Source organism: Octopus bimaculoides, chromosome 3 (assembly GCF_046866305.1).
Source record: "Octopus bimaculoides isolate indiv1 chromosome 3, ASM4686630v1, whole genome shotgun sequence".
Classification (NCBI taxonomy): Eukaryota; Metazoa; Mollusca; class Cephalopoda; order Octopoda; family Octopodidae; genus Octopus; species Octopus bimaculoides.
In genome coordinates this window covers 118688390-118702896 of record NC_142930.1, presented here as the reverse complement: position 1 = coordinate 118702896, position 14507 = coordinate 118688390, and positions in this window count along the sequence as shown.

Genomic DNA, 14507 nt, shown 5'->3' with positions numbered 1-14507 from the left:
CCATTACCATGACGACTGCCACCATGATACCACTATCACGACCACCACTATCATGACCACTGCCACCAACACCACTATTTTCATGCAATAAAATCTGGACTGTATTATCAAATGTGATTCTTAGTTTTTGAAAATGGTAAGTTATGGCTCAGTTTTCTTCCTTCCAGGGTTGATAAGTTAACACATTGACCTAAGGCAGAATTATTTGAAGGCTGGACAAAATGTTTTGCATAACTTGACCTGCCCAAACAGATGATGCAAGCATGTCTGTATCTAGCCAACAATATGGTGTCTTGTAACGGAGGCGGTAGAAACAACTTATATATTTTTCCATAAAGAATTCATGACTAACATATATTCTTATCAAGATAGTTATCAGTGAATGTATACAAGAACAAGAACGGAAAAAAAAGGACAATGTTACATAAATACAATAAAAATAATAACAGGACATAACAACAGGTGTCTTTCGACTAAGGACGAATTAAATTAAGCTGGCGTGTGTGGAAATAAAGCCTTACAGCAGGGATACAAGATTTCACAGGCACAGGGAGGAATATCGATGTTGCACGGACAACGGCCGGCCAAGAAAGAAAGATCAGGCTTGGCCGAACACCAGTCATGTGAGAAGAGAAGAGAGCGAGGTAGAGGCAGAGGGGGAAAAGAATTAAGGAGGGGCGACATCAAATGACAGGGTCACAGTGAAGTGAAAAGTGGAGGGAAAGTGAGCAAGAACAGATATATCAAAATGTTTGGGCTTCTTTTAGTTTCCATCTACCTGGTCAACTCACAAAGGTTTGGTCAGCTTGGGGCAATAGCCATGCAGTGGGATTGAACCTAGGACCATGTAGTTGAGAAGCAAACTTGTTACTACGCAACCATACCCTTGTGTATGTGCACTTGTGCATGTGTGTTTGTGCCTGTGTGTTTGTACCTGTGTTTGTTCCACCTACCTGACAACCAGGGCTGGATTGTTTACATCCTCATGACTTAGTGGTTTAAATAAAAAGAGAGACCAACATAATAAGAATCAGATCTTAAAATAAGAAGGTGATGCTCCAGCTTGGCTACAGTTCAATGACTGTGAAACAAGTAAAAGAATAAAAGAAAAAAAGATTATACAGAAATGGATAACAAATTCAGCTTCTATTCAGTTGAAATTAGAATTCCTGACTTTATAAATAAAATAAATTCTGTGATTCTAACCAACCAATACTTCATCCACACTGGCATTCTCTGCATTTTGATTGTAATAAAAGATATAGCTATGCATAACGACATGCTTCAAAACAAGATTTATTGAAATATAACATTCAATATGCCACTGTCACTATTATTTTCCATTTCTATTTTTACATCCTTCATGCTAGTTATGATAATATAAATTGAGAATAAAATCTGCTAATTAGTATAATCACATTTATGGTTTTCTCTCCACCATGTTCAGCTTTCTTTCCCTTTTTATATTTTTTCCTTATTAGCTGAAATTTCCAGTCTTTCTACATTAGTCGATTAGCATTTGCTGCTTTTTCTCTCTTACTCTTTCATATTTTTCTCAAGAGGTCTACCACATGGCTTTTTATTTTTGACCTGCTAGAAATAACTACTATATCTCCTTCAAATCGTACAGTAACAACTGAAAGGGGAAAAAGAAAATGAAACAAAAAAACGTTGGGTTATGTGAACCTGGCTTCACATACAAAAAAGGTAAAATGAGATGTCACAGATGGGATGCAAATGAGCAAGGTTAACATATGATTAAAGAGCAATAACACAGCAGCTACTCTGTCTTCCTTTAAGAGTTTGAATGAAATTATATGGGATTATGTGGAGGCGCAATGGCCCAGTGGTTAGGGCAGCGGACTCATGGTCAGAGGATCGCGGTTTCGTTTCCCAGACCGGGCGTTGTGAGTGTTTATTGAGCGAAAACACCTAAAAGCTCCACGAGGCTCCAGCAGGGGATGGTGGCGAACCTTGCTGTACTCTTTCACCACAACTTTCTCTCACTCTTACTTCCTGTTTCTGTTGTACCTGTAATTCAAAGGGCCAGCCTTGTCACACTGTATCATGCTTAATATCCCTGAGAACTACGTTATGGGTACACGTGTCTGTGGAGTGCTCAGCCACTTGCACGTTAATTTCATGAGCAGGCTGTTCTGTTGATCGGATCAACTGGAACCCTCGACATTGTAAGCGACTGAGTGCTAACAACAACAATATGGGATTATATATTAATATTTTATCGTCATGAAAAGTGATAAGCCTGTTGTTATGTTCTGAGTTCAAATTCGGCCAAGGTCAACTTTAGAGTTCATCCATTTGGGGTTGATAAAATAAGTACCAGTTGAGGACTGGGGTTGATATAATCAACACATACCCTCCTCTGAATTTACTGGCCTTGTGCCAAAACTTAAAACTAATGTATTATCTTCATGGAAGGTGGAAAACTGGAAGAATCATTAAAACGCTGGGCAAAATGCTCAGCAGCATTTTATCCATCTTTATGTTCTGAGTTCAAATTCCACCGAGGTTGACTTTGCCGTTCGTCCTTTCATGGTTGAGAAAATAAGTACCAGTTGAGTACTGGGGTCTAATGTAATCAACTTACCCCTTCCCTAAGCTTGCTGGCCTTGTGCTAAAATTTGAAACCAATATATTATCTGCATTTTATCAAAATAGAAAAAGACAAATATTTTAAAGAAAGCTCATTGTTCTGTGCTTGGTTGTATACATGCACACATAAACACACGCATGCGCATGTGTACACACACACAAGCATGTTTGTATATCACATGATCGACCAGAATATGGGATGCTGTTATATATCGCTTGTTACAATGCACTTTGCATCGTTTTTAGCTTTCAAGTGATACCACCCACCTAGCTAAGCAATTAGGCCAATAATTCCCCTGATCACAAGGCTATTCCACCACAGGGTTACCATTTGCAGATGAAGGGACTGCAGCAACTTGAAATGTAGGGTTTTGCTGAAGAGCACAATTTGTCACCCAGTTGGAAATTGAATGGAGAGTCAAATGATTATTATGAGGACAAAACCTTAACCACTAGGCCATATGCTTCACATATGTGCAAATATATATTTATAGGTGAGAAAGTTGGTATGTGAAAGCACATGGTTGGATGTATAAAAGATAAACAAGAGGCTTGTGCTATATGGTTAAAGTATATATTTAAATCATTATGTTAGAAAAATGTTATAAAATCTTGAGTATAGAAACATTGTTTTTGGAGAAATAACTGGTCTCGTATTTTCTTTTCAAATTTCTCTACCTGTATTGTAACATGTCTTTGCTCCGGTGTGAAGATATGTTACGATACAGGTAGAGAAATTTGAAAAGAAAATACGAAACCGGTTATTTCTCCAAAAACAATGTTTCTATACTCAAAATTTTATAACATTTTTCTAACATAACGATTTAAATATATACTTTAACCATATAACACAAACCTTCTGTAGTTTTTTCACTCTTGTTTATCTGTAATATATATAAATACATATATATATATATATATATATATATATATATATATATGTTTTAATTACAATTGAATTACAATTATAAATATATATACACATACATACATACATACATATATATATATATATATATATATATATATATATATATATATATATATATATATATATATATATATATAATAATATTAGGGATAAAGATCCAAATTTACAGGTAAAAACTCAATTAAATTCAATTTATCAAAAATTAAAATTAAATTAAGTTTCACAGTATATTATATATCAATGTATAATTTAGAGAAAAGAACCGAAGTTCATGAACTCATCCATGAAAATCCACAGTCACATATAGAAAAATTTAAGAAGTAAATACACTAAAAAGAACTATAATAAAATACAAAGTAATAATCATTACTTAAGTTCTTTTCTCTAAATTATATATATATATATATATATATATATATATATATATATATATATATATATATATATATATATATATATATATGCATATATATATATATATATATATATATAAATAGAGTTATTAATATTTCTAAGTCTCTCTAAAGGAGACTACGGCAGCGGTACTGGAAATTAATAGTTATCGCCAAGCCAACATGGCAGTCCCAAAATTAGGACGAAAGCTGCCGTGAATTAGCTCCAAGAAGCCATCGCCTCTAGCTAGCTATGTGACACACGAACCTGTGTCCTTTATAACCTTCGAACAGGGGAGGTCAGCAGTGTCCCCCTGCTGGTCTGGCATCTGCAGACTAGACTAGTTTCAGGGTGTTGCCCCTTGTCAATGCAGAGTAGCCAAGCCTTAGCCAGGCGGCGCTGCTGACTATCTGCTCGAAGGTTATTTATCTAATTTCAGTGGAATCTATCCACTGGTTTTCAGAAATAGAGTTATTAATATTTCTAAGTCTCTCTAAAGGAGACTACGGCAGCGGTACTGGAAATTAATAGTTATCGCCAAGCCAACATGGCAGTCCCAAAATTAGGACGAAAGCTGCCGTGAATTAGCTCCAAGAAGCCATCGCCTCTAGCTAGCTATGTGACACACGAACCTGTGTCCTTTATAACCTTCGAACAGGGGAGGTCAGCAGTGTCCCCCTGCTGGTCTGGCATCTGCAGACTAGACTAGTTTCAGGGTGTTGCCCCTTGTCAATGCAGAGTAGCCAAGCCTTAGCCAGGCGGCGCTGCTGACTATCTGCTCGAAGGTTATTTATCTAATTTCAGTGGAATCTATCCACTGGTTTTCAGAAATAGAGTTATTAATATTTCTAAGTCTCTCTAAAGGAGACTACGGCAGCGGTACTGGAAATTAATAGTTATCGCCAAGCCAACATGGCAGTCCCAAAATTAGGACGAAAGCTGCCGTGAATTAGCTCCAAGAAGCCATCGCCTCTAGCTAGCTATGTGACACACGAACCTGTGTCCTTTATAACCTTCGAACAGGGGAGGTCAGCAGTGTCCCCCTGCTGGTCTGGCATCTGCAGACTAGACTAGTTTCAGGGTGTTGCCCCTTGTCAATGCAGAGTAGCCAAGCCTTAGCCAGGCGGCGCTGCTGACTATCTGCTCGAAGGTTATTTATCTAATTTCAGTGGAATCTATCCACTGGTTTTCAGAAATAGAGTTATTAATATTTCTAAGTCTCTCTAAAGGAGACTACGGCAGCGGTACTGGAAATTAATAGTTATCGCCAAGCCAACATGGCAGTCCCAAAATTAGGACGAAAGCTGCCGTGAATTAGCTCCAAGAAGCCATCGCCTCTAGCTAGCTATGTGACACACGAACCTGTGTCCTTTATAACCTTCGAACAGGGGAGGTCAGCAGTGTCCCCCTGCTGGTCTGGCATCTGCAGACTAGACTAGTTTCAGGGTGTTGCCCCTTGTCAATGCAGAGTAGCCAAGCCTTAGCCAGGCGGCGCTGCTGACTATCTGCTCGAAGGTTATTTATCTAATTTCAGTGGAATCTATCCACTGGTTTTCAGAAATAGAGTTATTAATATTTCTAAGTCTCTCTAAAGGAGACTACGGCAGCGGTACTGGAAATTAATAGTTATCGCCAAGCCAACATGGCAGTCCCAAAATTAGGACGAAAGCTGCCGTGAATTAGCTCCAAGAAGCCATCGCCTCTGGCTAAGGCTTGGCTACTCTGCATTGACAAGGGGCAACACCCTGAAACTAGTCTAGTCTGCAGATGCCAGACCAGCAGGGGGACACTGCTGACCTCCCCTGTTCGAAGGTTATAAAGGACACAGGTTCGTGTGTCACATAGCTAGCTAGAGGCGATGGCTTCTTGGAGCTAATTCACGGCAGCTTTCGTCCTAATTTTGGGACTGCCATGTTGGCTTGGCGATAACTATTAATTTCCAGTACCGCTGCCGTAGTCTCCTTTAGAGAGACTTAGAAATATTAATAACTCTATTTCTGAAAACCAGTGGATAGATTCCACTGAAATTAGATAAATAACCTTCGAGCAGATAGTCAGCAGCGCCGCCTGGCTAAGGCTTGGCTACTCTGCATTGACAAGGGGCAACACCCTGAAACTAGTCTAGTCTGCAGATGCCAGACCAGCAGGGGGACACTGCTGACCTCCCCTGTTCGAAGGTTATAAAGGACACAGGTTCGTGTGTCACATAGCTAGCTAGAGGCGATGGCTTCTTGGAGCTAATTCACGGCAGCTTTCGTCCTAATTTTGGGACTGCCATGTTGGCTTGGCGATAACTATTAATTTCCAGTACCGCTGCCGTAGTCTCCTTTAGAGAGACTTAGAAATATTAATAACTCTATTTCTGAAAACCAGTGGATAGATTCCACTGAAATTAGATAAATAACCTTCGAGCAGATAGTCAGCAGCGCCGCCTGGCTAAGGCTTGGCTACTCTGCATTGACAAGGGGCAACACCCTGAAACTAGTCTAGTCTGCAGATGCCAGACCAGCAGGGGGACACTGCTGACCTCCCCTGTTCGAAGGTTATAAAGGACACAGGTTCGTGTGTCACATAGCTAGCTAGAGGCGATGGCTTCTTGGAGCTAATTCACGGCAGCTTTCGTCCTAATTTTGGGACTGCCATGTTGGCTTGGCGATAACTATTAATTTCCAGTACCGCTGCCGTAGTCTCCTTTAGAGAGACTTAGAAATATTAATAACTCTATTTCTGAAAACCAGTGGATAGATTCCACTGAAATTAGATAAATAACCTTCGAGCAGATAGTCAGCAGCGCCGCCTGGCTAAGGCTTGGCTACTCTGCATTGACAAGGGGCAACACCCTGAAACTAGTCTAGTCTGCAGATGCCAGACCAGCAGGGGGACACTGCTGACCTCCCCTGTTCGAAGGTTATAAAGGACACAGGTTCGTGTGTCACATAGCTAGCTAGAGGCGATGGCTTCTTGGAGCTAATTCACGGCAGCTTTCGTCCTAATTTTGGGACTGCCATGTTGGCTTGGCGATAACTATTAATTTCCAGTACCGCTGCCGTAGTCTCCTTTAGAGAGACTTAGAAATATTAATAACTCTATTTCTGAAAACCAGTGGATAGATTCCACTGAAATTAGATAAATAACCTTCGAGCAGATAGTCAGCAGCGCCGCCTGGCTAAGGCTTGGCTACTCTGCATTGACAAGGGGCAACACCCTGAAACTAGTCTAGTCTGCAGATGCCAGACCAGCAGGGGGACACTGCTGACCTCCCCTGTTCGAAGGTTATAAAGGACACAGGTTCGTGTGTCACATAGCTAGCTAGAGGCGATGGCTTCTTGGAGCTAATTCACGGCAGCTTTCGTCCTAATTTTGGGACTGCCATGTTGGCTTGGCGATAACTATTAATATATATATATATATATATATATATATATATATATATATATATATATATATATATATATCTATCTATCTATCTATCTATCTATCTATCTCTCTCTCTCTCTCTCTCTATATATATATATATATATATATATATATTTGGGTATCCTATGAATAATGCAGTTATTTTAAACTTCTTTTCTTCTTCAAAATTAAGATACACAAAGTTCTTTAATCTAAAATATACTCTACTTCAATTTCTATAATGCTCTTCCATCTATCTGGTAGACTTGCAAGGCCGCTCTTCCAAAATTTACTTGTCTGTGACAAAAAATACTCCTCCAATACTGTTCTGAAACAATGTCAAATCATACTGGGACCTGGTGCAGCTCGTCATTCAAACTGTCCAACCCATGCCAGCATGAAAAAAAGGACGTTAAATGATGATGATGATATATCTATCTATATATATATATTCTTTTATTCTTACTTGTTTCAGTCATTTCACTGCGACCATGCTGGAGCACCACCTTTAGTCGAACAAATCAACCCCAGGTCTTATTCTTTGTATATATATATATATATATATATATATATATATATATAGGGAAGTTTAACAAAAAAACACAAAAGACAAAGACAAGTGGTGTAGACAACAAATAGATGTATTAGTATAACGTTTGGGAATTGAAAAATGAACACAGAAAGAAACATATATATATATATATATACATACATACATACATACACACACACACACACACACATATACAGATACATACACATATGCACACAAGCATATGTATTTTTGTGTATGTGTGGGCATGTTTGTATTTGCATGTGAATAAGGAAATAAATGGCGAGATACATTAAACGAACGGAGCATATGTCAGCAGAAAGGCTGAGAATTGCTTGTTCTAAGACCATTTTCTCTGATCTTTCTTATCATTCTTATTCTCCCATCTTTATTTCTCTTCCGTTGCCATTTTATTTCTCCCTCCCCCTGTCTCTTTCTCTCCCTAGTTTTTCTCTACTTCTTTCGCTTCTCATCTTTCATTTTCTTTGGTCATAATATTTTTTTTTCCTCTCCAATTTTCTCACAAACCCCTTATTCAACTATGAAATCCATACTAATCAATACTTTTTCTCCAAGGTCTTCCATCTCTCCTGAACACATCTCTTAACTTCAGACCTCTTTCTCTTCGTTCTTTTTCCCCAAAATTTTCTTCCTCTCTCATCCTCTCTCTCTCTCTCCTTCTTTGTTTCTATCACATTTCTCCTGCCTCTCTTTTCCTCTCTTCCTCTATTCTTATACCTCTTCTTGGTTACTTCTCTCTACTCCCAAACTTACTTTAATCTATCCTTTTTTTGCCATCACTATTACTATGTCTCTCTTTCTCTCTCTCTCCCTCACTTAGTTTCTTTTTAGCTCTTTCTTCTTCTCTCTGTCTCTCTCTTTCTCTTTCCTTGTTTCTCTCATATTTTCTCCATCTCTCCTTCCAATACTCCCTGGTTATACCTTAGTATTCTCAAACTCCAATCTATGCATTCCATCCACTCTACTCTCTCTTCCTGTCTCTTTCTCCATCCCTCTCTGTCCCTCTCTCTCTCTCTCTCTCTCTCTCTCCCTCTCTCTTTCGTCATCTTTCTCTATCTCTCCAATTACTTTCTCCTCCATATATATTATTTCTGTCTATATCATCTTTTTCACTGCAACCACGCCACTTCTCACCCTAGTTCGTTTTGATTCCTCCTCCCCAATTTACTTCTACCTCTACCCTCCACCCTCCACCTCCAACTCCCCATCCTCACCACCGTTTTGCTTCCCTTCCCTCCACCCCACCCCCACCCACCACTCAATTTTTCTCTTTGATTCCATTTCAGTAAAATTGCATTTTTCGTTCCAGCCTAATTATCCATTCCAAACTGTATTAGCAGTTGCAATATCAACAGAGACACCAGTAGCAACAGCAGCAACAGTAGTAGCAGCAGCAGCTGTAGCAGGGGTGTAGAATTCTAGTGGAGCAAGTAATATTAGATCTGTCATAATTTTTGTTGTTATATGATGTAGTAGTGGCGGCGGTGGCGGCGGCGGCGGCGGTGGTGGCGGTGGTGGTGGTGATGGTAGTGACTATATGGTGTTGTTATATCATGTTGATACTGTTACATGGTGTAGTAATACGATATTCATGTTGCTGTATGACGTGCTGTTATATGATATCGCTATACGACGTTTGTGTTATTCTATGATGTCGATGTATTGATGATGTTATGGTTGTAATAATGCTGTTGGTGTTGTAATAATGATGTTGCGTAATCTTACAATATTGTGTTGTTATTACACAATATTGTGTGGTATTACAATATGATGATGTTTTTGTATTATGATGGCGATGCTGTCAAATGATGTTTTTGTATGATGGTTCATTTTGCAATATGGTGTTGTTACGTATTGTTCGTGTTATTATATAATGCTGAGCGTTGTTATACGTTTTTTTTTTTAGAATATGATGGTATTGTTGTTATATGTTGTATGATACTCATTTTGTAATATGATGTTGTTATATGTTGTTCATGTCATTATATGATGTTAGAGTTGTTACATAACGTTGCTATATGATGCTGATAATGGTTATATGGTGTTGTTAGGATATGGTAATGTTGTTGTTATATGGTAATGGTGTTGCTGTATGATAATGTTGTCATATGATGAAGGTGGTGAGCTGGCAGAAACGTTAGCACGCCGGGCGAAATGCTTAGCAGTATTTCGTCTGTCTTTACGTTCTGAGTTCAAATTCCGCCGAGGTCGACTTTACCTTTCATCCTTTCGGGGTCGATAAATTAAGTGCCAGTTGTGTACTGGGGTCGATATTATCGACAGGCTCCCTCTCTAAAAATTTTGGGCCTTGTACCTAGAGTAAAAAAATAAAAGAATGTCGTCATATAATGTTGATATTTCAACAGGGTGTTGTTATACGATGTTACTAAAAGGTGTTGTTACATGACGTTGTTATATGATGTTGCTTATGATGATATTGTTGTAATATGATATTGATATTGTAACATGATGCTGTGTACAATACTGATAATGGTTATTTGGTGTTGTTATATAATAGCGATGTTATATGATGCATGGTGCTCATTTTGTAATATGGTGTCATTACAACATGTTTATGTCATATGAATTTGGTGTTGTTATATATGATGTTGATGTGGGAATACAGTTGCTGGCATAGCTGTGTGGTAAGAGATTTGCTTTCTAACCATATGGTTCCAGGTTCGGTCTCACTGCGCAGTATCTTGGGCAAGTGGTTTTTGTTATAGTCATGGGCCAACCAAAGCCTTGAGAGTGGATTTGGTAGATGGAAACTGAAAGAAGCTTGTCATATATATGTATATGGGTGTTCTATATTTTAGAGATGAGGATTTCTTATTTCTTTACTACTCACAAGTGGCTACACACAGAGGGGACACACAAGGACAGACAAACACATTAAATCGATTATATCGAGGCCAGTGCGTAACTGCTACTTATTTAATCGACCCCGAAAGGATGAAAGGCAAAGTCGACCTAGGCGGAATTTGAACTCAGAACGTAGCAGCACACGAAATACCGCTAAGCATTTCGCCCGGCATGCTAACGTTTCTGCCAGCTCGCCGCCTTACAGATGAGGACTTCTGTACATTATTTACATTATTTACATTGTGTCCACATCTTGTTTGTTGTTACCACAGCGTTTCGGCTGATTTACTCTCCAGCCGTCATCAGGTGTCCTGGTAGAATTTTGAACCCAGCCCTGGGTTCTCAATCCTAAAGTATTTCTTTTTTTTGCTAATGCTATTATTATTATTATTATTATTATTATTATTATTATTATTATTATTATTATTATTTATTCAAGGCGCTGCCTGGAATTGAACTTGAAATCTTGGGGTTAGTAGCACGTGCTCTTAACCCCAAGATTTCAAGTTCGATTCCAGGCACTGACCTAAATAATAATAATAATTAGAAGAAGAAAAAGAAGAAGAAGAAGAAGAAGAAGAAGAAGAAGAAGAAGAAGAAGAAGAAGAAGAAGAAGAAGAAGAAGAAGAAGAAGAAGAAGAAGAAGAAGAAGAAGAAGAAGAAGAACAACAACAACAACATCAACAACAACAACAGCAACAACAACATCGAAAAATACCTTAAGTATGAGAACCCAGGTTCGAAATTTCCCCAAGATACCTGATGAAGACTAGAGGGTATATCAGCCAAAATGTGTTAACAACAAACAAGATGAGGACAAATATCCGTCAAATGTAAATAATGTAAATAATGTACAGCCGTCTGATTATCTAAAACAGCCATAGAATTTGAACCCGTTTCCTCTTACTTTGTGCATTCAAATTATAATAAAGTGTTATTAGAATATTAAGTGAAAAGTAAAAATGAGTGAATTCAATATTAATCAGGTGAATATATTGGTTCCTTTGCTTAAATATATGTAGACGCTTCTTTTGCTTGAATATGTCGACTTGTGCTGGATATTAATAGTTTCTGTTTGTATCCTACTGAAGAAGTATAAATTAAAGATGTGGACACAATGTAAATAATGTAAATAATGTACAGAAAATAACCATAGCGAGGGACATTCCACAGTTGAATTAGAACAGTCAGAAACAGCGAAAGAAGACATGCACCCAATACCAGAGCTGAAGACACCTCCGAAAGGAGGGGCCCCGCACGTCAAAACGGTAGAGGAGTAGGGGCCGAAACCGGACGTGGTTCCTCCTGATGATGTCTTGAGCTAACTGGATCCTATAAAGGAGCTGTTGTGGTAGCAGACCATGAAACATGGTTGAAATTCCTTCCTGTTGTTTTCAAAGGCTGATGAAATTGTAAGCAAATAAAAGCCTAAGCTCACTGCTTTCTTATTTGAACTGTCGGTATACTTCAAGTACATTATTTACAATGGACGGATAAGTGTCCTCATCTTGTTTGTTGTTATCACAACAATTTGGCTGATGTATTCTCCAGCCTTCATTAGGTGTTCTTATTGAATTTTGGACCCAAGCTTTTATTTGACTAATGGGGTACACTGTTCTCATTGCAAAGTACGTTGCTGATGTTATTTTACGGTTGATATTATTGTTGAAGTCCCTGCCTGGGATTGAATTTAAAATCCAAGGGTTAGTAGCCCACGCTCTTATCAGATTCTAAGTTCACAGCAACGCACCTTAGGAATGAAAACAGTGTACCACATTAGTCAAATAAAGGGTTAGGTTCAAAATTCCACCAGAACACCTGATGAAGGCTGGAGAATACATCAGCCAAAACATTATGATAACAACAAACAAAATGAGGATTCCTTTAGTGATTAGCTGGCACCGACGTTTCGCTGGCATTTCAAAAGTGTTGCATGAAAGTCACCAGCATGTGGCGAAAAAATATCCCAGTTTCAAACAGATATTTCCTCAGCCGTCCATTCCTTTCGACGGAATAAGAACATAAAAGAATTATTGACCTCTATATCTGACTCCAAGAAAACGAACATTGGAGTATCTGCACGCTGTACCTTAAAGAACAGCCGCAAGAGAGGTAAGCCCTGTTCATTGTGCAGCAACATGAGTGAAGTGAATTCCATCAGAAATCATAACAGAAATGTTATGATTTATACAGAAGGGGGAACATGTAAATATTCCCATTTAGTGTACGCTGCAGAATGCACGAAACACAACTTGATTTAAGTTGGTTGTACAACGGAACAATTAAACAAAAGGTTTAATGGGCACAGATTCGACGTCAGGCACAAGAACAGTAGTTCAACAGAACTTGCTGAACATTTCGTTTCAAGCGGCTGCAATTTTGAAGAAGACTTGAAAGTGCACATTCTCAAAAAATATTCTGAATCTACCCGACTTTCACTTCTCAGAATGTATGAGGAGAAATATGTTTGCGGGTTATTGACATCACGCCCTGGAGGAATGAATAAGATGACAGGAGAATATCATCAAATTTATACAAAACTGTTTGAATATTCTTCTTTCTCTCTTTTTCTTTTCTTTTTTTCTGTCGTTTTCCTTTTTCTATTTTTTTCTTCCTTTCTGTCTGTTATAAAACTTAAAAACTGATGATGTCATTCCATCAACGTATGGACGCTGGTTACTCCCGTTCATAGTTTATGTTTAGATTTCTGAAATTTTGAATTTTTAATCACCTTTTGTTTTGAACTTGACAAAGACAGACGTACTGTCGAAATATGGTTCAACGAATAAAACATTTATACAATCGAATCGCGCTCTTCGTCTTGACTATTTACCTCCGTGAAGAGATACGTCAATCCTTTTTAAAATTTCATTATTATTATTATTATTATTATTATTATTATTATTATTATTATTATTATTATTATTATTATTCAGTAGTTTCATTTTTATAGCTCTTATGGTTACTGTATTGAAAGTAGGATGTGTGCAGTGCCCAGTAGTGCACTTTTCTGTATGTTATATATACTTGTAAGTCCTGGTGTTTATTATTATTATTATTATTATTATTATTATAACAATGAGCGGCTGAGGAAATATCTGTTTGAAACTGGGATATATGTGTGTATGTGTGTGTGTGTATGTTATGTCTGTGTGTCTGTGTTGGTCCCCCAACATCGCTTGACAACCGAGGCTGGTGTGTTTACGTCCCCGTAACATAGTGGTTCGGCAAAAGACACCGATAGAATATGTACTAGGCTTACAAAGAATAAGTCCTGGGGTCGATTAGTTTGACTAAATCTCTTACTCCCCCATAATAATTGCTGAAAAGCCATATTGGATAACACAGCCTTAAGCATCTAAAAATGTAAAGGACAAATTAGGTGTGGTTGAAACACCTTTACTCTTTACTCTTTTACTTGTTTCAGTCATTTGACTGCGGCCATGCTGGAGCACCGCCTTTTGTCGAGCAAATCGACCCCAGAACTTATTCTTTGTAAGCCTAGTACTTATTCTACCGGTCTTTTTTGCCGAACCGCTAAGTTACGGGGACATAAACACACCAGCATTGGTTGTCAAGCGATGTTGGCGGGGAGTTTCCATCAACCAAATCCACTCACAAGGCCTTGGTCGGCCCGAGGCTATAGTAGAAGACGCTTGTCCAAGGTGCGACGCAGTGAGAATGAACCCGAAACCATGTAGTTGGTAAGAAAAGATACTTACCTCACAGCCACTC